General features: G+C 57.6%; 1 protein-coding gene across 30 annotated transcripts in view; it reads left to right on the forward strand.

Annotated features, from left to right (window-relative positions):
* Positions 1–25,537, forward strand: part of LOC135578272 (uncharacterized) — a 39,798-nt gene extending 14,261 nt beyond the window's left edge. For 6 of the 30 annotated variants that reach the window (XM_065049538.1, XM_065049539.1, XM_065049549.1 and 3 more), the window contains 8 exons: positions 283–450; positions 1,394–5,328; positions 5,635–5,746; positions 6,163–7,205; positions 7,976–9,276; positions 12,844–13,439; positions 13,857–21,003; positions 21,633–25,537. The gene's annotated coding sequence lies outside the window, so the exon portion shown is untranslated. The remainder of the gene's footprint in view (positions 1–282; positions 451–1,393; positions 5,329–5,634; positions 5,747–6,162; positions 7,206–7,975; positions 9,277–12,843; positions 13,440–13,856; positions 21,004–21,632) is intronic. The other 24 variants (XM_065049532.1, XM_065049535.1, XM_065049537.1 and 21 more) reach the window with 24 other exon arrangements.
* The last annotated feature ends 1,073 nt before the right edge of the window (positions 25,538–26,610 follow it).

Below are 26,610 nucleotides of genomic sequence, written 5' to 3' on the forward strand. Positions count from 1 at the left end.
CTGCACCCGGCCGCCCCAACGCGGTGCCGCGGCGCGCCTCGGTGCTGCCGCCCTGTGGCGAAACCCGGGTACTGCAGCGCACGGCAAGGGGGGGGGGCAGAGACGCCGATCGAGCCGCGGGGGTTCGCGGTCGGGTCTGTGCGTGCCGGTGTCCGTCCCCCCCCGACGGGGGTCAGGTCCCCATTTGTGTGAAAACGACATCCCTCCCTCGGTGCCTCCTTAAACGTTTAACGATGTAAATATTGCTCCTGCTAACGTTGTCGGCGCGGCTTCTTTCCTCAGGGGATCCGTCCGGCAGTCGGTGGCCCGCGGTCGCTCGGCAACAGCAGAAGCGGATTGAAGGGACCGGCCGCTGGAGGATGCCGAAGCCTCCCGGGTCAGCGATGGGAGCAGCTTTGCGTAAAGCGAGGGGTACGTGAAGCCGGGCGTGCGGTGCCGACCGCCCAGCAGGTAAGGGAAGCTAAAGCTTTACCTCCAGGGACTTCTGCCCAGAAAGCTGAAGCAATTGCTCTCGCGTGAGCTGTAGAGTTACGCAAAGAGAAGAAGATTAGTAGCTGCACTGATTCTAAGCAGGTTTCTTGAAGGGTGCGGGCCCTTGAAGCCGTTTGAAAAGAATAAAGTGTATTAACGGCACAAGGGAGGCAGATTAAACGTGATGCTCCGGTTGCTGGAAGCTGTGCTGTTGCTAGGAGAGTTGCCGTCACGCGTTGCAACGGGCCTCAGAAGGGAAACGCTGCTCAGGAAACTGGCCATAAATTGGCAGGCTCCGCTGTCAAACCAGCCACCGAGAGGACAGAGACCGGTACGGAAGCCGCGTCTCTGAGCCCAGGTGGCCGTGTCCTCCAGCCAACGTCAGGGAACTGTAACAAAGAGGATAAGCAATTAATAGGAGATTAATAGCCCGATCAGAATTAGGGTCCAAAGGAGCCGTCACCGGCGACGGGAGAGCAGCGGCGCCTCGCGGCGCGAGGAGCTGACGCACTCTGTCGAGATCGGACGAACAGGTAAGAGCGAATTTAGAAGCTCTGTGCGAACGAGGCAATGGGAAACGTGCCTAGAAAACCGTCTTGATAGTGCACACGGGGTACAGACAAGAGCAGCCGGACGAGGGAAACGTACCAGGACGACGCTGGCAAAGGGAGTTCTCCGAGCTGCCTGGAAAAGGGGGGTGTCGATACCGGCCGGCACGAACGGCTCCCTTCTCGGGTCGGCCGGAAGCGTTGCCGTGCCGGGGGGCGGCTGCCGGCCTGCGGGCCGGGGCTGCGGCTGTTTGGGGCGCTGCCCCCGCTTTGTTTTCCTCGGGGAGCCCCCCCACGTTCGGGGGCTTGTGGGACGTGCACGTGCGAATGACACGGTGTTCCCAGCTGCTCTGTTCTCTGCCTTGTTTTTGCAGACGCCTGTCCCTGTTTTCTCTTCCCGCTTTTGAAGAGAAGCTGCCGAGTTAGCGTACGCTGCGGTGAAGTTCTACAAGATGCGGCCCTCAGGAACCGGTTGATGAGGGAAATGCTTTCTGACCGCCTGCGCGGTGAGGGGACGTTTTTCACCTTTTAGCTCCTTCTGCACGACAAGAGGGAGACGGAAGGTTAAGTAACACGTTGTTTAGGAGCTGAGAGCTTAGTTTGTATTTAACTAATAATTAAGAGACGTGTTGTCAGCGAGAAACTAAACGATTACAACTAACCTCATCAAATGAAGTAAAGACAGGCCAGCCAGGCGTGGTGGTGGAGTTGCTCTCTATGTGAGAGAGCAGCTACAGTGTACTAAATTCTGCCCAGGAGCGGATGAGGAGCGAGTTGAGAGTGTATGGGTCAGGATCAAGGGGCAGGCTGGCAGGGGTGACACTGCTGTGGGCGTCTGTTACAGGCCACCAGATCAGGCTGAGGAAGTTGATGAGGCCTTCTATGGGCAGCTGAGAGCGGCCTCACGGTCACAGGCCCTGGTTGTTGTGGGGGATTTTAAGTTCCCTGGTGTTTGCTGGAAGGACCGTTCAGCCAGCCAGCCACAGTCCAGGAGGTTCCTGCCGTGCATCGGTGAGAACCGCCTCATGCAGGTGGTGGAGGAGCCGACTGGGAGAGGTGCACTGCTGGATCTCATCCTCGCTAGCAAGGAGGGTCTGGTCGAAGCAGGAAAGGTTGAGGGCTGCCTGGGTAGCAGTGACCACGAGAAGGTGGAGTTCAGCATCTTGGGTGGCAGGAACAGAACAGCAAGTAGAATTGCAGCCCTGGACTTTAGCAGGGCTAACTTTGGCCTTTTCAAGCAACTGCTGGGGGAAATCCCACGGGCAAGACTGCTTGAAGGAAAAGGGGCCCGAGATAGCTGGGTTGCATTCAGAGATTGCTTCTTCCACGCTCAGGATCAGAGCATCCCCACACGAAGGGAGTCAAGGAAGGGAGCCAGGAGGCCTGCGTGGTTGAACAGGGACCTGTTGGGTATGCTCAAGCAGAAGAGGAGAGTTTGCAGGTCATGGAGGCAGGGGCTGGCCACTTGGGAGGAATATAAGGCTGCTGTTAGAGGATGCAGGAAGGCAGCTAGGATAGCCGAGGCCCCCTAGAATTACAGCTGGCGAGAGGGGTCAAGGACAGCAAAAAGAACTTTTTCAAATACATAGCAGATAAAACTAACACCAGAGGCAATGTAGGCCCACTGATGAACGGGGTGGGTGCCCTGGTGGCAGAAGATACAGAGGAGGCAGAATTCCTGAATGCCTTCTTTGTCTCTGTCTACTCTGCCGGAGGCCGTCCTGGGGAGCCCTGTACCCCTGAGACCCCGGATGAAGCCAGGTCGGTGGAGGAGTTTGCTTTAGTCGATGAGGACTGGGTTAGGGAGCAATTAAATAGTCTGGACATCCATAAATCCACGGGTCCGGATGGGATGCACCCGCGGGTGCTGAGGGAGCCGGCTGAAGTCACTGCTGGACCGCTCTCCGTCATCTTTGCCAAGTCTTGGGAAACGGGGGAGGTGCCCGAGGACTGGAGGAAAGCGAATGTCACTGCAGTCTTCAAAAAGGGCAAGAAGGAGGACCCGGGTAATTAGAGACCGGTCAGCCTCAGCTCTGTCCCTGGGAAAGTAATGGAACAGCTTCGTCTAGACAATAGAGCAGTGAGGTGGGTTGCAAACTGGCTTAAGGAGAGAAGCCAGAGAGCGGTAGTCAATGGTGCGGAGTCCAGCTGGAGGCCAGTATCCAGTGCAGTGCCTCAGGGGTCAGCGCTGGGGCCAATGTTGTTCAATATATTCATTAACGATTTGGACGAGGGAATAGAGTGCACTATCGGCAAGTTTGCTGATGACACCAAGCTGGGAGGGGTGGCTGACACGCCAGAAGGCTGTGCTGCCATCCAGAGACCTGGACAGGCTGGAGAGTTGGGCGGGGAATAACCTGATGAAATTTGACAAGGGCAAGTGTAGAGTCCTGCACCTGGGCAGGAACAACCCCAGGTTCCAGTATAGGTTGGGAAATTACGTATTAGAGAGCAGTGTAGGGGAAAGGGACCTGTGGGTCCTGGTGGACAACAGGATGACCATGAGCCAGCCCTGTGCCCTTGTGGCCAGGAAGGCCAATGGCATCCTGGGGTGTGTTACAAGGGGGGTGGTTAGTAGGTGGAGAGAGGTCCTCCTGCCCCTCTGCTCCGCCCTGGTGAGACCACATCTGGAATATTGTGTCCAGTTCTGGGCCCCTCAGTTCCAGCAGGACAGGGAACTGCTGGAGAGGGTCCAGCGTAGGGCAACCAAGATGATTAAGGGAGTGGAGCACCTCCCTTATGAAGAAAGGCTGAGGGAGCTGGGTCTCTTTAGTTTGGAGAAGAGGAGACTAAGGGGGGACCTTATCAATGTTTATAAATACATAAAGGGTGAGTGCCATGAGGATGGAGCCAGGCTCTTCTCGGTGGCAAACAACGATAGGACAAGGGGTAATGGGATCAAGCTGGAACACAAGAGGTTCCGCTTAAATTTGAGAAGAAACTTCTTCTCAGTGAGGGTGGCAGAGCCTGGCCCAGGCTGCCCAGGGGGTTTGTGGAGCCTCCTTCTCTGCAGACATTCAAAACCCGCCTGGACGTGCTCCTGTGCGACCTCACCTGGGCGTTCCTGCTCCATGGGGGGATTGGACTGGATGATCTTTTGAGGTCCCTTCCCGTCCCAAACATACTGTGATACTGTGAAGAATGCGGCTTAGCAGCGCTGCTGACTCTGCCGTCCCGTTCCCTTCCCCGTTTCAGCCGGCGAGGCGGCCGGAGGACCCGCTCTGTGCGGCCGCGGGGCCCGCGGAGTCGAGGGCTCTGTCGGCGCGCCCCGGGGGTTTCTCTGGAGAGACTCCTCGTCTCGGTCGCGTCGCGGCGGGGACGGACGAGGACCTCTGGCGAGGGGTCTTTCTGCGCTGGGAGCCGGGACCGGGCACGCGCTCGCGGGGCGTCCGTAAGTCGCGGTACGGAATTTAGGCAGGATAGCGCGCACGGGCTTGGGAGCGCCTTACAGGCGTGCGGTGGTTGCTCGTGCGGCCAGCTTTTGGTGTCGGTTGTTCCGGCGCTCCGTCGCGGTGTAGAGCCGGCCCCGTACGTAGCGGTGAGGCGTACCGCAGTTCGGTTTGATTCTCGGATGGGCCTCGGCTCTGACTGTGCACTCGAACGCCAAAACCTACAGCGGAAGCTGCGGTGGCTTTAGCGTGCAAGGGGCGCGAGCGCCGTGAAGCCGCCCGTGTGGCCGAGCGTCCCGATCGCGGCGCTGAGCGTTAGGCGGACTTGAGCCGCGTGCCGGAATTGTTTTGTTTTGGAGAGGGCGGGATAAACCTGGAGCACAACTTGTGAGGGCGGTACGTCGTGGGCAGGTTTTAGTATTGCCTGTGGAGTGCCGCTGGAAGCGTTCGTAGTTCTTGCTTGTCTCTGTTACAAGATGAGCCGTGTCGTCCTGCGTGACGCGTAACGGGAGGACGGCGCGGTAGCGGTGCTCTGCAAAAGAGCCCGTTGGGGGGTATTTTAGCTCGCGGGAAAGGGATTGGGAACCACCTGGTGGGAATGCGAGGAGAGCAGCCCTGGCGGAATCTGAGGAGCCGAGGCCGTTGTATAAATTGGACAAGGAAGGAAAGGCTGCGGGCACAGCGCGGTGCTGCACCCGGCCGCCCCAACGCGGAACTCTAATGTGGAATTCCTGTGTTTCAGAGGGGGAGCTGTGACCGCCCCGTGCTCAGCAGACCCCCCAGCCCGGGTGGGGGGAGCAGCGCCGGAGCGGGAGACGCGGCTCCGTCCTCCGTCCCCAGCGTGCCGGGGGGCGGCTGCCGGCCTGTGGGACGTGGCTGCGGCTGTTCGGGGCGCTGCCCCCCCATGTTTGGGCGCTCTGGTACGTACATAGGTAAATGGCGTTTTAAAGTAATGTGCTGCCCGCTGGGGCTGTTTTCCTTTTCTACCGTTTTTTTTTTGAGTGAATAAATGGGGGGACTCGGGGGGTGACGATGACGTTACTGGAGGAGCAGGCCAGTGAGAGATGGGGGCTTTCAGCCCCAAAACGCCTGAACAGTCATGGGTGGGGTGTTTAGTGGTACTGTGGGGAGGAGAAATTTCTCCCTGTCCGTTGCAGAGAAAACAGAACAATCCCACATCAAAGCTGTCCTAGAGAAGTACTTGCTGTTTGTCATTGCGGTTCTAGAGCAGCCCGATGTGCTGTTAAAGGTTGTGGTGGTGCGGGTCAGGGATCCCCAGGCGGTGCCGAGACTGCAGGACGGCTGCTGGTGGAACAAAGTCAAGGACAACTTCTCAGAGTAAGAACCTCTCTATTTGTTCTCCTCGGGACACATCCCTTTGCCTCTGGACCCCTCACAAGCTCACTCGCCACCTTGTTCCCTCAGAAACCCGTTTCCTCCCCGTTCCTCTGCGATTACCCTGCCTGCCTTTGGGTCCCTGCAGGCTCGTTGGTGGCATCACGGTGCCTGTTTGACCTTTTGCCCCGTTAAATTCCCCTCTTTTCTCTCTTCCCCTCAAAACTTCCCCATTGGCTCTTGACACACCCCAGAGGCCTCATTTTCCCCTCTTGACTCCTCTCAGGACCCCCCATCTGTTGGCCCCTGTCGAGGGTTTAGATTGCGGGGTGACAGTAAAACCCTGGCAGATGTATTGTTAACCCCGTCTCCCCCCCACTTCCCACTTTTGCCCCTCCCTCTCCCCTCTTCCCACTCAGGACAGGCGATCCGGAGGGAAAGAAGGACAGAGAGAAGAGAGTTGGAAAAACTGGCAATGTTTTACTAATGCTATATTAAGAGTAGAGAAAATAATACAAAACCAATCCTGAAAGTCTCAGCAACTGCAGAGCCGGCACCTGAAGTCCTGGACTGGACTCTGCAGCCAACCGGAGCTGGATTCAGTCTCTCAGCAGGCCTCAGTTTGCAGGGACGACTAGCAAGGTCCTCTCCTAATGTCACCATAAGCAGAAGGGACGAAAAGGGGCAAAGAGGACAAGATCCTCATGATCTGCCACTTCTATATGAAGTATTCATGTGAAGGGGATGTTATACACGGTTGGTCAGTTTGTTGGTCACCTGTTTCTTGTTGCTCCTCTTGCAAGATGTGAATCTGTCCTTATCAACAAGTAAGCATTCCATTGCAATGTTTATCAAAACATGTATCTGGTTCTCCAGGAAAAGGCAGCTAATACGAAGCTTCAGCTGACAGGCAAATTCATGCTGTCTGCCTATCAGATTGCCGGAGGGGCGGGCGTCGAGGGCTGGGTACTGCGTGCCGCCCGCAGCCAATGATGGTGCGGAAGAGGCGGGCGTTGCGGTGTCCCTACTGCGCATGCCCCAGTCGCGAGCGCTGATAGGCGGAGAGGGAGATGATTGACGTGTCCCGGGGAGCGAACCGGGATGCGGCAAGGGGCGGGTGCTGCAGTCTCCCTAGTGCGCATGCCCAAACCGCGAGCGCTGATAGGTCCGCGGTGTCTCGGTGCCGGGGCCGGGGGGGGGAGACCGGGAGCGAACGGGAACGGGGGTCGGGGCGGCTGCGGAGCGCTCGCTGCGGCCGGCGCCCGGGCATCGGGAGGCGGGCGGCTCAGGGCCGCCCTTCGTGAGGTTTCCCGGAGGCGGCAGAAGGGCGGAGGGGAAGGAGGGGACAGCCGGGGACCTCCCGCCGCGAGCGTCTTCGGGGCGCGGCGGCTGTCGGTGCCCGCGGAGCCCGGCGGGACGGCGGGGGAGCGCGAGGGGAACGGAGCGGCGAAAGAGGCGGCAGGTGAGTGCGGCAGCGGCGAGGGTGACCGTGCCGTTGGAACGGGGGGAGCGGGAGGGGCCGGCGCGGCGCGGAGGCGTTCGGTTCCGGTTCCCCCCCCCCCCCCCCGCCCTTACGGCCGCGCTGGCGAAGCTGCTGGGAGGCGTGCGGTCCGGAGCCGCGTCTCCCTCCGGCGCAGCGCCCGTGCCCGGTGCGGCAGCCCCCGTCGGTCGCGGGGACGGTTACAAGCAGAGCTAAGGCGCGGTTGCGGGCGGGCTGGGTGGCGTGGCGAGCGGGGCGCCGCTCCGGCGGGAGCTCGGGGCGAGCCCCGGCGGGTTCCGTGTCCTGCGGGCGCGGCTTTCGCGCCGCGGCTCTCTCTGTGCGCTTTTTTGTTTGGTCGCGTTTGTTTTTTGGGTTTTTTTTGGCGGGATTCCCGCGAAACGCGGCACGACCGCTCGCCCGGGGCTGCCGCGGCGGGTCTCAGTGGCGCCGTCCTGTGGGCAAAGCGCGGTACTGCACCCGGCCGCCCCAACGCGGTGCCGCGGCGCGCCTCGGTGCTGCCGCCCTGTGGCGAAACTCGGGTACTGCAGCGCCCGGCAAGGGGGGGGGGCAGAGACGCCGATCGAGCCGCGGGGGTTCGCGGTCGGGTCCGTGCGTGCCGGTGTCCGTCCCCCCCGACGGGGGTCAGGTCCCCATTTGTGTGAAAACGACATCCCTCCCTCGGTGCCTCCTTAAACGTTTAATGACGTAAATATTGCTCCTGCTAACGTTGTCGGCGCGGCTTCTTTCCTCAGTGGATCCGTCCGGCAGTCGGTGGCCCGCGGTTGCTCGGCAACAGCAGAAGCGGATTGAAGGGACCGGCCGCTGGAGGATGCCGAAGCCTCCCGGGTCAGCGATGGGAGCAGCTTTGCGTAAAGCGAGGGGTACGTGAAGCCGGGCGTGCGGTGCCGACCGCCCAGCAGGTAAGGGAAGCTAAAGCTTTACCTCCAGGGACTTCTGCCCAGAAAGCTGAAGCAATTGCTCTCGCGTGAGCTGTAGAGTTACGCAAAGAGAAGAAGATTAGTAGCTGCACTGATTCTAAGCAGGTTTCTTGAAGGGTGCGGGCCCTTGAAGCCGTTTGAAAAGAATAAAGTGTATTAACGGCACAAGGGAGGCAGATTAAACGTGATGCTCCGGTTGCTGGAAGCTGTGCTGTTGCTAGGAGAGTTGCCGTCACGCGTTGCAACGGGCCTCAGAAGGGAAACGCTGCTCAGGAAACTGGCCATAAATTGGCAGGCGCCGCGTCAAACCAGCCACCGAGAGGACAGAGACCGGTACGGAAGCCGCGTCTCTGAGCCCAGGTGGCCGTGTCCTCCAGCCAACGTCAGGGAACTGTAACAAAGAGGATAAGCAATTAATAGGAGATTTATAGCCCGATCAGAATTAGGGTCCAAAGGAGCCGTCACCGGCGACGGGAGAGCAGCGGCGCCTCGCGGCGCGAGGAGCTGACGCGCTCTGTCGAGATCGGACGAACAGGTAAGAGCGAATTTAGAAGCTCTGTGCGAACGAGGCAATGGGAAACGTGCCTAGAAAACCGTCTTGATAGTGCACACGGGGTACAGACAAGAGCAGCCGGACGAGGGAAACGTACCAGGACGACGCTGGCAAAGGGAGTTCTCCGAGCTGCCTGGAAAAGGGGGGTGTCGATACCGGCCGGCACGAACGGCTCCCTTCTCGGGTCGGCCGGAAGCGTTGCCGTGCCGGGGGGCGGCTGCCGGCCTGCGGGCCGGGGCTGCGGCTGTTTGGGGCGCTGCCCCCGCTTTGTTTTCCTCGGGGAGCCCCCCCACGCTCGGGGGCTTGTGGGACGTGCACGTGCGAATGACACGGTGTTCCCAGCTGCTCTGTTCTCTGCCTTGTTTTTTCAGGTGCCTGTCCCTGTTTTCTCTTCCCGCTTTTGAAGAGAAGCTGCCGAGTTAGCGTACGCTGCGGTGAAGTTCTACAAGATGCGGCCCTCAGGAACCGGTTGACGTGAGGGAAATGCTTTCTGACCGCCTGCGCGGTGAGGGGACGTTTTTCACCTTTTAGCTCCTTCTGCACGACAAGAGGGAGACGGAAGGTTAAGTAACACGTTGTTTAGGAGCTGAGAGCTTAGTTTGTATTTAACTAATAATTAAGAGACGTGTTGTCAGCGAGAAACTAAACGATTACAACTAACCTCATCAAATGAAGTAAAGACAGGCCAGCCAGGCGTGGTGGTGGAGTTGCTCTCTATGTGAGAGAGCAGCTACAGTGTACTAAATTCTGCCCAGGAGCGGATGAGGAGCGAGTTGAGAGTGTATGGGTCAGGATCAAGGGGCAGGCTGGCAGGGGTGACACTGCTGTGGGCGTCTGTTACAGGCCACCAGATCAGGCTGAGGAAGTTGATGAGGCCTTCTATGGGCAGCTGAGAGCGGCCTCACGGTCACAGGCCCTGGTTGTTGTGGGGGATTTTAAGTTCCCTGGTGTTTGCTGGAAGGACCGTTCAGCCAGCCAGCCACAGTCCAGGAGGTTCCTGCCGTGCATCGGTGAGAACCGCCTCATGCAGGTGGTGGAGGAGCCGACTGGGAGAGGTGCACTGCTGGATCTCATCCTCGCTAGCAAGGAGGGTCTGGTCGAAGCAGGAAAGGTTGAGGGCTGCCTGGGCTGCAGTGACCACGAGAAGGTGGAGTTCAGCATCTTGTGTGGCAGGAACAGAACAGCAAGTAGAATTGCAACCCTGGACTTTAGCAGGGCCAACTTTGGCCTTTTCAAGCAATTGCTGGGGGAAATCCCACGGGCAAGACTGCTTGAAGGAAAAGGGGCCCGAGATAGCTGGGTTGCATTCAGAGATTGCTTCTTCCACGCTCAGGATCCGAGCATCCCCACACGAAGGGAGTCGAGGAAGGGAGCCAGGAGGCCTGCGTGGTTGAACAGGGACCTGTTGGGTATGCTCAAGCAGAAGAGGAGAGTTTGCAGGTCATGGAGGCAGGGGCTGGCCACTTGGGAGGAATATAAGGCTGCTGTTAGAGGATGCAGGAAGGCAGCTAGGACAGCCAAGGCCCCCTAGAATTACAGCTGGCGAGAGGGGTCAAGGACAGCAAAAAGAACTTTTTCAAATACATAGCAGATAAAACTAACACCAGAGGCAATGTAGGCCCACTGATGAACGGGGTGGGTGCCCTGGTGGCAGAAGATACAGAGGAGGCAGAATTCCTGAATGCCTTCTTTGTCTCTGTCTACTCTGCCGGAGGCCGTCCTGGGGAGCCCTGTACCCCTGAGACCCCGGATGAAGCCAGGTCAGTGGAGGAGTTTGCTTTAGTCGATGAGGACTGGGTTAGGGAGCAATTAAATAGTCTGGACATCCATAAATCCACGGGTCCGGATGGGATGCACCCGCGGGTGCTGAGGGAGCCGGCTGAAGTCACTGCTGGACCGCTCTCCGTCATCTTTGCCAAGTCTTGGGAAACGGGGGAGGTGCCCGAGGACTGGAGGAAAGCAAATGTCACTGCAGTCTTCAAAAAGGGCAAGAAGGAGGACCCGGGTAATTACAGACCGGTCAGCCTCAGCTCTGTCCCTGGGAAAGTAATGGAACAGCTTCGTCTGGACAACAGAGCAGTGAGGTGGGTTGCAAACTGGCTTAAGGAGAGAAGCCAGAGAGCGGTAGTCAATGGTGCGGAGTCCAGCTGGAGGCCAGTATCCAGTGCAGTGCCTCAGGGGGCAGCGCTGGGGCCAATGTTGTTCAATATATTCATTAACGATTTGGACGAGGGAATAGAGTGCACTATCGGCAAGTTTGCTGATGACACCAAGCTGGGAGGGGTGGCTGACACGCCAGAAGGCTGTGCTGCCATCAGAGACCTGGACAGGCTGGAGAGTTGGGCGGGGAATAACCTGATGAAATTTGACAAGGGCAAGTGTAGAGTCCTGCACCTGGGCAGGAACAACCCCAGGTTCCAGTATAGGTTGGGAAATTACGTATTAGAGAGCAGTGGAGGGGAAAGGGACCTGGGGGTTCTGGTGGACAACAGGATGACCATGAGCCAGCCCTGTGCCCTTGTGGCCAGGAAGGCCAATGGCATCCTGGGGTGTATTAGAAGGGGGGTGGTTAGTAGGTGGAGAGAGGTTCTCCTTCCCCTCTGCTCCGCCCTGGTGAGACCGCATCTGGAATATTGTGTCCAGTTCTGGGCCCCTCAGTTCCAGCAGGACAGGGAACTGCTGGAGAGGGTCCAGCGTAGGGCAACGAAGATGATTAAGGGAGTGGAGCATCTCCCGTGTGAGGAAAGGCTGAGGGAGCTGGGTCTCTTTAGTTTGGAGAAGAGGAGACTAAGGGGGGACCTTATCAATGTTTATAAATATATAAAGGGTGAGTGCCATGAGGATGGAGCCAGGCTCTTCTCGGTGGCAAACAACGATAGGACAAGGGGTAATGGGATCAAGCTGGAACACAAGAGGTTCCGCTTAAATTTGAGAAGAAACTTCTTCTCAGTGAGGGTGGCAGAGCCTGGCCCAGGCTGCCCAGGGAGGTTGCGGAGCCTCCTTCTCTGGAGACATTCAAAACCCGCCTGGACATGTTCCTGTGCGACCTCACCTGGGCGTTCCTGCTCCATGGGGGGATTGGACTGGATGATCTTTTGAGGTCCCTTCCCGTCCCAAACATACTGTGATGCTGTGAAGAATGCGGCTTAGCAGCGCTGCTGACTCTGCCGTCCCGTTCCCTTCCCCGTTTCAGCCGGCGAGGCGGCCGGAGGACCCGCTCTGTGCGGCCGCGGGGCCCGCGGAGTCGAGGGCTCTGTCGGCGCGCCCCGGGGGTTTCTCTGGAGAGACTCCTCGTCTCGGTCGCGTCGCGGCGGGGACGGACGAGGACCTCTGGCGAGGGGTCTTTCTGCGCTGGGAGCCGGGACCGGGCACGCGCTCGCGGGGCGTCCGTAAGTCGCGGTACGGAATTTAGGCAGGATAGCGCGCACGGGCTTGCGAGCGCCTTACAGGCGTGCGGTGGTTGCTCGTGCGGCCAGCTTTTGGTGTCGGTTGTTCCGGCGCTCCGTCGCGGTGTAGAGCCGGCCCCGTACGTAGCGGTGAGGCGTACCGCAGTTCGGTTTGATTCTCGGATAGGCCTCGGCTCTGACTGTGCACTCGAACGCCAAAACCTACAGCGGAAGCTGCGGTGGCTTTAGCGTGCAAGGGGCGCGAGCGCCGTGAAGCCGCCCGTGTGGCCGAGCGTCCCGATCGCGGCGCTGAGCGTTAGACAGACTTGAGCCGCGTGCCGGAATTGTTTTGTTTTGGAAAGGGCGGGATAAACCTGGAGCACAACTTGTGAGGGCGGTACGTCGTGGGCAGGTTTTAGTATTGCCTGTGGAGTGCCGCTAGAAGCGTTCGTAGTTCTTGCTTGTCTCTGTTACAAGATGAGCCGTGTCGTCCTGCGTGACGCGTAACGGGAGGACGGCGCGGTAGCGGTGCTCTGCAAAAGAGCCCGTTGGGGGGTATTTTAGCTCGCGGGAAAGGGATTGGGAACCACCTGGTGGGAATGCGAGGAGAGCAGCCCTGGCGGAATCTGAGGAGCCGAGGCCGTTGTATAAATTGGACAAGGAAGGAAAGGCTGCGGGCAAAGCGCGGTGCTGCACCCGGCCGCCCCAACGCGGAACTCTAATGTGGAATTCCTGTGTTTCAGAGGGGGAGCTGTGACCGCCCCGTGCTCAGCAGACCCCCCAGCCCGGGTGGGGGGAGCAGCGCCGGAGCGGGAGACGCGGCTCCGTCCTCCGTCCCCAGCGTGCCGGGGGGCGGCTGCCGGCCTGTGGGACGTGGCTGCGGCTGTTCGGGGCGCTGCCCCCCCATGTTTGGGCGCTCTGGTACGTACATAGGTAAATGGCGTTTTAAAGTAACGTGCTGCCCGCTGGGGCTGTTTTCCTTTTCTACCTTTTTTTTTTTGAGTGAATAAATGGGGGGACTCGGGGGGTGACGATGACGTTACTGGAGGAGCAGGCCGGTGAGAGATGGGGGCTTTCAGCCCCAAAATGCCTGAACAATCATGGGTGGGGTGTTTAGTGGTACTGTGGGGAGGAGAAATTTCTCCCTGTCCGTTGCAGAGAAAACAGAACAATCCCACATCAAAGCTGTCCTAGAGAAGTACTTGCTGTTTGTCATTCCGGTTCTAGAGCAGCCCCATGTGCTGTTAAAGGTTGTGGTGGTGCGGGTCAGGGATCCCCAGGCGGTGCCGAGACCGCAGGACGGCTGCTGGTGGAACAAAGTCAAGGACAACTTCTCAGAGTAAGAACCTCTCTATTTGTTCTCCTCGGGACACATCCCTTTGCCTCTGGACCCCTCACAAGCTCACTCGCCACCTTGTTCCCTCAGAAACCCGTTTCCTCCCCGTTCCTCTGCGATTGCCCTGCCTGCCTTTGGGTCCCTGCAGGCTCGTTGGTGGCATCACGGTGCCTGTTTGACCTTTTGCCCCGTTAAATTCCCCTCTTTTCTCTCTTCCCCTCAAAACTTCCCCAGTTGCTCTTGTCACATCCCAGAGGCCTCATTTTCCCCTCTTGTCTCCTCTCAGGACCCCCCCATCTGTTGGCCCCTGTCGAGGGTTTAGATTGCGGGGTGACAGTAAAACCCTGGCAGATGTATTGTTAACCCCGTCTCCCCCCCACTTCCCCCTTTTGCCCCTCCCTCTCCCCCCTTCCCACTCAGGACAGGCGATCCGGAGGGAAAGAAGGACAGAGAGAAGAGAGTTGGAAAAACTGGCAATGTTTTACTAATGCTATATTAAGAGTAGAGAAAATAATACAAAACCAATCCTGAAAGTCTCAGCAACTGCAGAGCCGGCACCTGAAGTCCTGGACTGGACTCTGCAGCCAACCGGAGCTGGATTCAGTCTCTCAGCAGGCCTCAGTTTGCAGGGACGACTAGCAAGGTCCTCTCCTAATGTCACCATAAGCAGAAGGGACGAAAAGGGGCAAAGAGGACAAGATCCTCATGATCTGCCACTTGTATATGAAGTATTCATGTGAAGGGGATGTTATACACGGTTGGTCAGTTTGTTGGTCACCTGTTTCTTGTTGCTCCTCTTGCAAGATGTGAATCTGTCCTTATCAACAAGTAAGCATTCCATTGCAATGTTTATCAAAACATGTATGTATCTGGTTCTCCAGGAAAAGGCAGCTAATATGAAGCTTCAGCTGACAGGCAAATTCATGCTGTCTGCCTATCAGATTGCCGGAGGGGCGGGCGTCGAGGGCTGGGTACTGCGTGCCGCCCGCAGCCAATGATGGTGCGGAAGAGGCGGGCGTTGCGGTGTCCCTACTGCGCATGCCCCAGTCGCGAGCGCTGATAGGCGGAGAGGGAGATGATTGACGTGTCCCGGGGAGCGAACCGGGATGCGGCAAGGGGCGGGTGCTGCAGTCTCCCTAGTGCGCATGCCCAAACCGCGAGCGCTGATAGGTCCGCGGTGTCTCGGTGCCGGGGCCGGGGGGGGGAGACCGGGAGCGAACGGGAACGGGGGTCGGGGCGGCTGCGGAGCGCTCGCTGCGGCCGGCGCCCGGGCATCGGGAGGCGGGCGGCTCAGGGCCGCCCTTCGTGAGGTTTCCCGGAGGCGGCAGAAGGGCGGAGGGGAAGGAGGGGACAGCCGGGGACCTCCCGCCGCGGGCGTCTTCGGGGCGCGGCGGCTGTCGGTGCCCGCGGAGCCCGGCGGGACGGCGGGGGAGCGCGAGGGGAACGGAGCGGCGAAAGAGGCGGCAGGTGAGTGCGGCAGCGGCGAGGGTGACCGTGCCGTTGGAACGGGGGGAGCGGGAGGGGCCGGCGCGGCGCGGAGGCGTTCGGTTCCGGTTCCCCCCCCCCCCCCCCGCCCTTACGGCCGCGCTGGCGAAGCTGCTGGGAGGCGTGCGGTCCGGAGCCGCGTCTCCCTCCGGCGCAGCGCCCGTGCCCGGTGCGGCAGCCCCTCCGGGAGCGGCGCAGCCCCCGTCGGTCGCGGGGACGGTTACAAGCAGAGCTAAGGCGCGGTTGCGGGCGGGCTGGGTGGCGTGGCGAGCGGGGCGCCGCTCCGGCGGGAGCTCGGGGCGAGCCCCGGCGGGTTCCGTGTCCTGCGGGCGCGGCTTTCGCGCCGCGGCTCTCTCTGTGCGCTTTTTTGTTTGGTCGCGTTTGTTTTTTGGGTTTTTTTTGGCGGGATTCCCGCGAAACGCGGCACGACCGCTCGCCCGGGGCTGCCGCGGCGGGTCTCAGTGGCGCCGTCCTGTGGGCAAAGCGCGGTACTGCACCCGGCCGCCCCAACGCGGTGCCGCGGCGCGCCTCGGTGCTGCCGCCCTGTGGCGAAACCCGGGTACTGCAGCGCACGGCAAGGGGGGGGGGCAGAGACGCCGATCGAGCCGCGGGGGTTCGCGGTCGGGTCCGTGCGTGCCGGTGTCCGTCCCCCCCGACGGGGGTCAGGTCCCCATTGGTGTGCAAACGACATCCCTCCCTCGGGGCCTCCTTAAACGTTTAATGACGTAAATATTGCTCCTGCTAACGTTGTCGGCGCGGCTTCTTTCCTCAGTGGATCCGTCTGGCAGTCGGTGGCCCACGGTCGCTCGGCAACAGCAGAAGCGGATTGAAGGGACCGGCCGCTGGAGGATGCCGAAGCCTCCCGGGTCAGCGATGGGAGCAGCTTTGCGTAAAGCGAGGGGTACGTGAAGCCGGGCGTGCGGTTTGTTTGTTGGTCACCTGTTTCTTGTTGCTCCTCTTGCAAGATGTGAATCTGTCCTTATCAACAAGTAAGCATTCCATTGCAATGTTTACCAAAACATGTATCTGGTTCTCCAGGAAAATGCAGCTAATATGAAGCTTTAGCTGACAGGCAAATTCACTGAAAGAGAAACTTGTTTTTTAATGAAACCAGGACAGCCCCCTCCCCAATCCCCTCAGGACTCCTCTGATTCCCATCTGCTCCTCTCAGGACAGCTGAGCTTGTCTTTTGGGGCCCCTGAGAGCCCCCATTTACCTTCTTTTACCTACCTTTGTTGTTGTTCCCAGCCTATCCTGGTGTTTTCCATCCTTCAGGACTTATTTATTACTGTTGTGAGAGTCCGAGAGAAAAGGAGGAGTGTCTGTGACTTACAACCGTCGTTGTTGATCTACAGTGTTTTAGAGACGGATTCTTGCAGGATCTATTTCTGGTTCGTCCTTCACTCCTCCCCAGACCGCAGCGCTGGTCCGAGTTCCCCAGCACACGTGTGTGTGTCCAGCCGGGTACGCTGGGGGAGCGCGTCAGGGCGGGCAGACGCTGAATGGACGCGCTGTCAGCGACTGCGGAACGAGCTGGGGCTGCTTTGACCGTGTCCAGCCTTGTGCGTGTGGTTTGTTTTCACTTGCAGGCTGAAACAGCAGTTTCCTTAATTAAAAACACCCCAACATGTCCCCCGGCCCCCAACAAAAATAACGGCAAAAATGCCACTGAAAGAAACACAGGGAGTTTTTAAAAAATTTCCTTTAGCTTTCTCCCCCCTCCACCCCTACCCTGCTGCATTCAGTGCAGTGAATGACCGTGAGGAGATGGCTGTGGATCTGGCTGTTGAAGGGTGTGTGAAGGAGAAGGAGGTGTGTGTAGAGCAGGATTGGTGGTGGAGGTGAGTGCAGCTGGTTTGGGTGTGGGGCTGTAAATTCCTTTTGGAGGCTTCCTAGTTTCTGGTGTCACCTGCGGGGTGAAGTGTGACTGTGTGTGCAGGTTTGAAAGGTGCCACGTGCAGAGCTCCCTCATTTGCCACCAGATCTCCCAATCACAGAGACAGCGTCGCTGTGCAGCTGCTAAGGACAGCGCGTCTCGTGCAGAAGAGCATCCTTTGTGCTCCGTGTGCGTGTTCCTCCTTTGAAATGAAGTTGGGCCGCCCGGTGTTCCACGTTACGTGTGGTACCTGCTGGGCTGAGTCTCCTCCCCGCGCTCCGGTCGGTTCCGTCGCGCTGCCGCAGCCCCGGCAGCACCGCGGCGTTCGCTGGACGCGTTGTTGGCGGAGCCGGCACCGACAATCTTGACACGTCGAGGCGCTGCGGTGGGTTTGCCTGGAAATTCCAAGGTAATTCCAAGGCAGACAGTAATAATCCCCAATTTATGTAGTAAAATTTAAAACAGTGGAATATAAATACTGGAGCGCTAATTGGAAGTAATACCTGTAGAGAAAAAAACCTCTAGTTTATATCTACAATAAAAAATAATGTGTGCTAGTTAATCCGCCTGGTAGTAATGTAATGATAAAAATGTTAAAGTGTAAATAGATGAAATTATATAGGCATGAGCAAGATGTAAATTTAATTTCAGCTATTACTTGGTGAACTAGGCAGCAGTTGTTCCCAATCTGAATGCTAGTTTAAAAAACACATTGTTTGGAATTCCTTTTAAATGATAAAGGCAGAAAACTAATGTGGAGTCATTGGTAGCTTCATTTGAACAACCGTTATGAAATAAACCGCAGACACGAATGACTGCATAGGAAACAAAGTGAGGAAGCTTTAGATTTTAAACAGCATTGGAAAGTGATCGGGAGTGTTTAGTATTTAAATTATAACAGAGCCACGAGATGGGAGGCAACAAAGCTCAGAACCAAACAGAGTCAAAACGTTACATTTCTTTTTTTAAAGAGAAGTATAAAGGAACCACTAAGTAGTGGCTGTTTATAAACAGAGGTATTAAAAAGTTCCCAGGCAGTAATGATTCCCAACAGAACACTAAAAGATATTTAGATGTAAAATAATATTAGAAAACAGTTATGACAGTCTGAATTTAACCACAGCTTTTTTGGGGTTGTGCAAAAACATGACCGCTATTAATTACCTCTGAGTTAAAATAAAAAGACATCAAACTAGCTGTGATTAACAACAGCTAATTTTAATTTTTCAGTGTGCTATCCAGTCCGGCTTCTCCCTCCAAGGGCGTGGTCTGAGAAAGCCACACCCCCAACTCCACCCCGTCCAAGCTCCGCCCCTGCCAGTCTGTGCCCTCCCCGAGGCGCGTGTCCCTTACAGACCCCTCCCAGCAGCATAATGCATCGAAGCCCCGCCCGAGGCTCCACCCCTAAACTCAGCCCCTGCTAAACCACGCCCCCTCAGAGCACGTGCTGTACAGAGCCCACTCTACTCTCGGCTCCACCCCTCCCTTCCTAAGCTACGCCCTCTTTGGGCGTGTCCTTCTCCGTGCCCCAAGCGGCTCCTCCTATGGGGGTGTGACACACGGAGGCCCCACCCCCTGCCCAGTTCCCCCAGGTGGGCCTCCCAATGGGCGTGTCCTCCCAGTCCACGCCCCTCAGCACGGATCCCACCCCCGTGGGTGGGGCTACACCCAGCTGCGCGCGCGGCCCCCCCACCCATGCGTGACCCTCAGTAACCCCATGGCAGCCCTATGGCTGCCCCACAGGTACCGCTACAGCAGCCCTGCTCCTGCCCCGCAAGAGCTCCAGACACGCCTCTGCAGAGCCCCCACAGCAGCCACTTAAGTGCCCCACAGCTATCACCGCAGCCGCCCCATCGCGCCCCACGGCCGCCGCTGCGGGACCCCTGGAGCCCCCGGCCCCACACCCGCCCCGCAGCCCCACAGCGCGCGGTCTCGCGGCCGCGGTGCCGGTGAAGCCACGTGCCGGCCGCGGCCGGAGGAGCCGCCGGTTTTCCCCCCCGCACCCCCCGATCGCTGCTGCCGCGGCCGGAGGAGCCGCCGGTTTCCCCCCCCACATCCCCCGATCGCTGCTGCCGCGGCCGGAGGAGCCGCCGGTTTCCCGCCCACACATCCCCCGATCGCTGCTGCCGCGGCCGGAGGAGCCGCCGGTTTCCCCCCCTCACACCCCCCGATCGCTGCTGCTGCCGCGGCCGGAGGAGCCGCCGGTTTTCCGCCCAGCCCCGACTCTCCTTCTTCCTCCTCAATCGCCGCTGCCTGCCGCCACGATGTCTTCTCTTCCGCCATCTTGTTTCCCCCTTCTGCGCTCATTCGCTATTTTATACCGAGGGAGGGAGGAGGCGCTCGCTGATTGGCTGACAGTGTCAGCCTCGGAAGTCGTCCATTGGCTCATCCCCACGAGGGGTTCTCCGAGGGGGTGGGAGAAAGGCGCTGATTGGTCACCGTGTCGCTGAGGGGAGGAAGGCACTGATTGGTCACTTTCCGCCGAAGTTCGCCCTCCCAGTAACAGGCGCTGATTCGCTAGCGCCCCTGAGGTAGAAAAGGCGCTGATTGGTCGGCGTTTTCTCGCCGACGTTAGCCCACAGCAACGAAGCGCTGATTGGGCAGCGCGGCTGACGGGGCGGCTCGGCCATTGGCAGGAGGGCGGGCGGGGGGCGGGACCGGGCGGGACAACGAGGTAATAAATGGGGCGGCGCAGAACGCGCGCAGGACCAGAAAGGCGGAGGCGGCAGCGGCAGCGCGAGCTCATCGGCCCCCCCCCCCCCCCCCCCCCCCCCCCCGCCCCCCCGCGGCGGGAAACCGGAGAACGGCAGGAACGGCGGCCGGAGTCAGTTAACGGGGTGGGTAAGGGCGGTAATTATCGTGCGGGTGTTAATTGGGGCTCGGCGGGTTAATGAGTGACCGGCGGGCTGGGGTGTATCTGGGGGTTTTGATCGGAACTGGGGTTTTAAAGCCGCGGGTTTGGGGGGGGGGCGGGGCGGGGGCGATTAAGGCTCCCGGAGCCGCTTTAGCGGCTTAAATCTTTGTGTTGAACGCGGGAGGAGCCGGTTCGGGGCTTTTCTCAGCAATCGGGGCTGGTTTGGGTCCAATTCGGCTTTTAAAAGATGTTTTTACGTAATTTTTGGGTGCCGATTTGTGCCAGAAGGCGCCTTTGAAATCTGTTTATTGAGGGTTTATCAGGAGAATTAAAGTTTAAAGCTCGGGGAGATTTGGGGCTTTTCCCCGGGATTTTGAGTCCAAATCGGTTTTTTTAGAGCCCTTATTTATTTAAATTGTTATGTTTAAAGGGTTTATTTGAGGTTTTATTTGGAACATTTTGGGCGGGTTTGAGGCTCCTAAGGTTTAATTGTTGGTTTATTATTTGATTTATTATTTCACTGCGGTTCGGGGCTCCTGAAGACGCTGAGTTGTTTCAATTATTTAGCGCTGTGAGGACCCGTTTTGGGGCCGTTGGGGTCTAAATCGGCTTTTTGAAAGGTTTATTTAACGCGTTTAAAGTTTGAGGGGCCGATTTGCGACTTTAAAGCTTTTTGAATCTACTTATTGATAAGAATTTATACAATAGATTAATATTTAAAGCCCGGGGGGAGATTTGGGGCTGTTTCCCAGGATTGCGAGTCCAAATGCGTTTTTTTCTGTTAACCGCTTATTAATTTAAATTATTATATTTAAACGGGGCTTTTTGAGGTTTTATGAGGGTTTTTTTTAGCATTTTGGGCGGTTCTGAGGCTCCTAAAGCCGCTTAATTGTTTAAATTATTAATTGTTAAAATAATGTAAGTAGTTGTTGAAATAAGTGTGTAAGTTATTGTATTTAAAGCCGGGAGGGGCATTTCGTTGCTTTTTGGGGGGTTTTAGGGCTGAATTCACTTCATTGAACGTGTCTAGAGCTGGGTGTCCCAGATCTGGTGCTGATTTGGCCCCAAAAAAAGCTTTAAAAATCTATTTATTTATATAATTTACTGAATTAATATTTAAGCGGGAACATGTTCGGCTTTTTTAACCCGCCGCCATTTTGTCTCCCCCGTCCCGCTCTTCCTCACGCTGAGGGGGCCGAGGAGACGCTCGCTGATTGGCCGGTGCCGTCTGGCGGGAAAGCCTCCCCCGGCTCAGCCCCGCTCGGCTGTCTCCGAGGGAGAGAAAGGCGCTGATTGGTCGCTGCCTCTGAGGAGAGAAAGGCGCTGATTGGTCGCCGCCTCCCTAAACCCACGTAATTGTTTACATTCCATTTTAAAATTTATTTCTATATTTTAATTTAATTTAACTTATTTTTAATTTAATTTAAATTTAAATTATTAAAGTTAATTTTAATTTAATAGTAAATATATAGACTAAATCAGTATAGCAATATGCTACTATAAACGATATAATATGATGAATAGTAGAAATATATAATATATAATCTGATATAATTAACTGATCAACTAATACTCATTGATATTATGTAATGAAATTTATAATTAATATATAATGGCATAATGATATCTATAATATACTATTGTAATGATATTCATTAAATATTAATATATATTATATATATTATGTATAATTACTATGTAATGTATCTAATCTATTTTTACATATATATCTTATTATATAAAGCTGTGAGGGACCATATTTGGGCAGGATTTTGAGATTTTTAAGGCTGTTTGGTCTCAAATTCAATTTACTTCATTTTGGGGCTGTTTTTAGGATAATTTGTGCTCAAAGAAGCTTTCAAGATCCATTTTTTTGGCAGTTAATTTGCTCACTCGGTTAATGTTGAAGCGGGGGGATTTGGGGCTGTTTCCCAGGACTGTGACACAAATAACGGCCCTTTCCTTCCCTTTCCCACTGCAGCTCCTGCGCAGAGAACAGCGAAGGCAGCCTGGCCACGCCCCCTCCGGCTGATCGCGCCCCCCGCTCCGGCTGACCACGCGTGCCCCCCCCCCCCGCAACTCGGCTGACCGCGTGCCCCCCCCAACTCCGGCTGACTGTGCCCCCCCGCCCCCCGGCTGATCCCGTGCCCCCCCCACTGCACTCCTGCTGACTGTGCCCCCCCCACCTCCTCCGGCTGGCCACATCTCCACTGCACACCATGGCGGGGAAGGGGCGGGGGGGGATCACAAGGGTCTATGGGGCGGTGTGGGGGTCAGGGCGGCTGTGGGGTCAATGGGGTTGTTGTGGGGTGAAACACCCCTGAAGAGGCTGAACCCCCTACAGGTGAGTGACCCACACAGTGCCCCATAGCACCTCCATTCTGCCCTACGGATCCACAACACTGCCCCACAGCACCCTATAGCTCCTGCTTGCTATCCCACAGCACCCCATGGCTTCTCCACTCTGCCCCATATGTCTACAGCAGTGCCACAGAGTACCTCATATGTCTTCCACTCTGCCCCATGGGTGCAGAGTGCTGCCCTACAGCACCCTATAGCTCCTGTACTCTGCCCCACAGATCCACAGTGCTGTCCCACAGCACCCTATAGCTCATGTGGCCTATAGACCCACTGTACTGCCCTACAATGCCCCATGGCTCCTACACTCTGCCCCATAGACCCACAACACTGCCTCACAACACCCCATTGCTCCTGCACTCTGCCCCATGGATGCCCAGTACTGCCCCACAGCACCATATAGGTCCTGTACTCTGCCCCATATATCCACAGGAGTGCCCTGCAGCACCCCATGGCTCCTGCACTCTGCCCCATGGATGCCCAGTACTGCCCAACAGCACCATATAGGTCCTGTACTCTGCCCCATACATCCACAGGAGTGCCCCCCAGCACCCCATGGCTCCTGCATTCTGACCCATGGATGCCCAGTACTGCCCCACAGCACCATATAGGTCCTGTACTCTGCCCCATACATCCACAGGAGTGCCCCCCAGCACCCTATGGCTCCTGCATTCTGACCCATGGATGCCCAGTACTGCCCAACAGCACCATATAGGTCCTGTACTCTGCCCCATACATCCACAGGAGTGCCCCCCAGCACCCTATGGCTCCTGCATTCTGACCCATGGATGCCCAGTACTGCCCAACAGCACCATATAGGTCCTGTACTCTGCCCCATACATCCACAGGAGTGCCCCCCAGCACCCTATGGCTCCTGCATTCTGACCCATGGTGGATGCCCAGTACTGCCCCACAGCACCATATAGGTCCTGTACTCTGCCCCATACATCCACAGGAGTGCCCCCCAGCACCCCATGGCTCCTGCACTCTGCCCCATGGATGCCCAGTACTGCCCCACAGCACCGTATAGCTCCTCTACTCTGCCCCATACATCCACAGGAGTGCCCCCCAGCACCCCATAGTGACTCTACTCTACCCCATAGACCCACAGTGCTGCCGCACAGGACTCTACTCTGCCCCTTAGACCCAGAGAGCTGCCCCACAGCAGCCTGTAGGTGCTGCATTCTGCCCCATTGGTGCAAAGTGCTGCCCCACAGCGCCCCACACCTCTGTCCACCTGACCACCCTTCCCTCCTGACTGCGCCTGCACTGCCCACTATGGGTGGGTCACAAGGGTCTATGGGGCGGTGTGGGGGTCAGGGGGGCTGTGGGGTCAATGGGGTTGTTGTGGGGTGAAACACCCCTGAAGAGGCTGAACCCCCTACAGGTGAGTGACCCACACAGTGCCCCACAGTGCCCCATAGCACCTCCATTCTGCCCTACGGATCCACAACACTGCCCCACAGCACCCTATAGCTCCTGCTTGCTATCCCACAGCACCCCATGGCTTCTCCACTCTGCCCCATATGTCTACAGCAGTGCCACAGAGTACCTCATATGTCTTCCACTCTGCCCCGTGGGTGCAGAGTGCTGCCCTACAGCACCCTATAGCTCCTGTACTCTGCCCCACAGATCCACAGTGCTGTCCCATAGCACACTATAGCTCATCTGGCCTATAGACCCACTGTACTGCCCTACAATGCCCCATGGCTCCTACACTCTGCCCCATAGACCCACAACACTGCCTCACAACACCCCATTGCTCCTGCACTCTGCCCCATGGATGCCCAGTACTGCCCCACAGCACCATATAGGTCCTGTACTCTGCCCCATACATCCACAGGAGTGCCCCCCAGCACCCCATGGCTCCTGCACTCTGCCCCATGGATGCCCAGTACTGCCCAACAGCACCATATAGGTCCTGTACTCTGCCCCATACATCCACAGGAGTGCCCCCCAGCACCCTATGGCTCCTGCATTCTGACCCATGGATGCCCAGTACTGCCCCACAGCACCATATAGGTCCTGTACTCTGCCCCATACATCCACAGGAGTGCCCCCCAGCACCCCATGGCTCCTGCACTCTGCCCCATGGATGCCCAGTACTGCCCCACAGCACCGTATAGCTCCTCTACTCTGCCCCATACATCCACAGGAGTGCCCCCCAGCACCCCATAGTGACTCTACTCTTCCCCATAGACCCACAGTGCTGCCGCACAGGACTCTACTCTGCCCCTTAGACCCAGAGAGCTGCCCCACAGCAGCCTGTAGGTGCTGCGTTCTGCCCCATTGGTGCAAAGTGCTGCCCCACAGCGCCCCACACCTCTGTCCAACTGACCACCCTTCCCTCCTGACTGCGCCTGCACTGCCCACTATGGGTGGGTCACAAGGGTCTATGGGGCGGTGTGGGGGTCAGGGCGGCTGTGGGGTCAATGGGGTTGTTGTGGTGTGAAACACCCCTGAAGAGGCTGAACCCCCTACAGGTGAGTGACCCACACAGAGACCCACAGCAGCCCATAGCCCCTCTGCCCTATAGAGTCACTGCACCCCATTGCTGCTTTTACTCTGCCCCATACATGGACAGCAGTGCTCCACAGCACCCTAAGTCTCCACTGTGCCACATAGACACACAGTGCTGTCCCACAGCACCCCATATCTTGTTCACTCTGCCCTATAGACCCACAGTGTAACCCTACAGCACCCCATAGTTCCTCTGCCCTATAGATCAACAGCACTGTCCCAGAAAACACCATAGCTTCTTCCCACTAGCCCATAGGCCAGCAATTCTGCCCTACAGCGCACTAGCTCCTGCACCCTATCCCATAGACCCACAGCAGTGCTCCACAGATCCAGTCTGCCCTATACAGCCACAGCACTGCTCTGCAGCACCATATACTTCCAGCACTCTGGCCCATTGATATGTAGCACCCCATAGCTGCTGCATTCTGCCCATAGATCGAGATTCCTGGGTCCCCTCACCCCACCAGCTGTCCTGGGTTGCGATGCTGCACGGGGCCCTGTGCACAACAAAATGAGGACAGCATGGCTGCTGGGCGCCACCCTGCTTGGAATCCAAGATGGCTGGGGGGGGAGGGCTGGCAGCCATGCTGGCACTGCCGGAGGGGCTGTTGGTCTGCGCCGTGCTCAGGCGGCAGCTCCCGGCTGTATCGGCTGCTCCTGTGGCCCTGCACCCTGCCCATGGGAACAAGGTGGCTGCCCTGATGGGCGTGGCCATCTCGGCTGCTGTGTCCCTGCTGGTGGGCGGGGCCATGGCTGTCATGGCTGCCAAGCCTGTGCTGGAAGGGTGGGGCTGAGGTGGGTGGGGCCTGCCTAGGGTGGCCATTCTGGGGTGGGGCCCAAGGTGGGTGGTGGGGCCTGTGACTCTGTTTGCCCCTGACGGCCATCTTGGAAAAGGGCAGCACTGTGCCGCTGCCATCCTGACGTTGCTCCCCCAGGGCCATGTTGGGGGATTTTTAACCTGGTTTTGGGGCCAATTCTCACCCAATAAAATTAAATAATGTAAAAAAACCTTAAGCATTTGGTTTCTTCCATTTCCAGTGAAGGATTTGGGGGTGGGGTTTAGGGTTGAGGGTGGGGCTGAAGGTGTGGGCAGGGCCACTGCCAACCCCACCTCCCTCCCAAGCTCTCCCCAATGTGCCTTCCCAAAGGGGTGTGCCCTAATCAGGCCCCACCCCCTTTCCAAGCACCTCACCCTCCCAGCTGGGCTCCTCCCCCTTGACCCACACTTCCACCCCCATTGGTGGGCTCCCTGCAGGGGGTGTGGCCTACAGACCTACAACTCCTTCCCCTCCCCTGCTGAGCCATGTACCCGACAGGGCATGACAGGGGCAGACAAAGCTCAAGAAAGACCAACAGAGCCAGGCAGGGCCTGAGAGAGCTTGAGAAAGTCCAACAGAGCCCAACAGGGCCCGAGAGAGCTTGACGGGTCCTCACAGAGCCTGACAAAGCTTGGCAGAGCCCAACAGGACCTGTCAGGGCCTGACAAATCTTGTCAGTTCCCGATAGAGACTCAATGTGTATGACAGAGCCCTGGGGGTCTCAACAGAGCCTGAGAAATCTTGACAGGGCTCAGCAGACCCCAAGAGGTCTCGACAGAGCCCTACAGAGCCCATCAAAGCCTGACAGAGCCTGACAGACCCAAGAGGTCTCACAGGGCTTCACAAAAACCAACAGTGTCTGACAGAGCCCAACAGGAGTGCAGGTGCTGTCACTTCCAGTGAGGGTCCAGGTGATTTGATAAGGGTGGTGTGTGGGGCCTGGGGTGATTGACCCCTCCCCTTTCCCAGGGGATTGTGGGAAGGGGTGGGCGGGGCTCAGGGTATTTGAGCCCCAGTCCCCAGGTGGGGAGCTCATTCTGCTGCTGGGCTGCTTGGGTGCTGGTTCTCTGCTGCTCCTTTAGCAGTCGGCAGCTTTTGAGCTGTTTAAGCTACACGGGCAGATGTGTTTGGAGAAGTGGAGATGTCTGCTTGAGGTAGGACCTTCAGGAGCAGAGAAGTTTCAATTGCAGCTGTAGTTGAAAGTATGTTTCTAACTTTTTTTCTTCTATTGAATCAATTCCTGGTACTTTGCGTTTTCCCTAA

This window comes from Columba livia, chromosome 1 (assembly GCF_036013475.1).
Source record: "Columba livia isolate bColLiv1 breed racing homer chromosome 1, bColLiv1.pat.W.v2, whole genome shotgun sequence".
NCBI classification, from domain to species: domain Eukaryota; kingdom Metazoa; phylum Chordata; class Aves; order Columbiformes; family Columbidae; genus Columba; species Columba livia.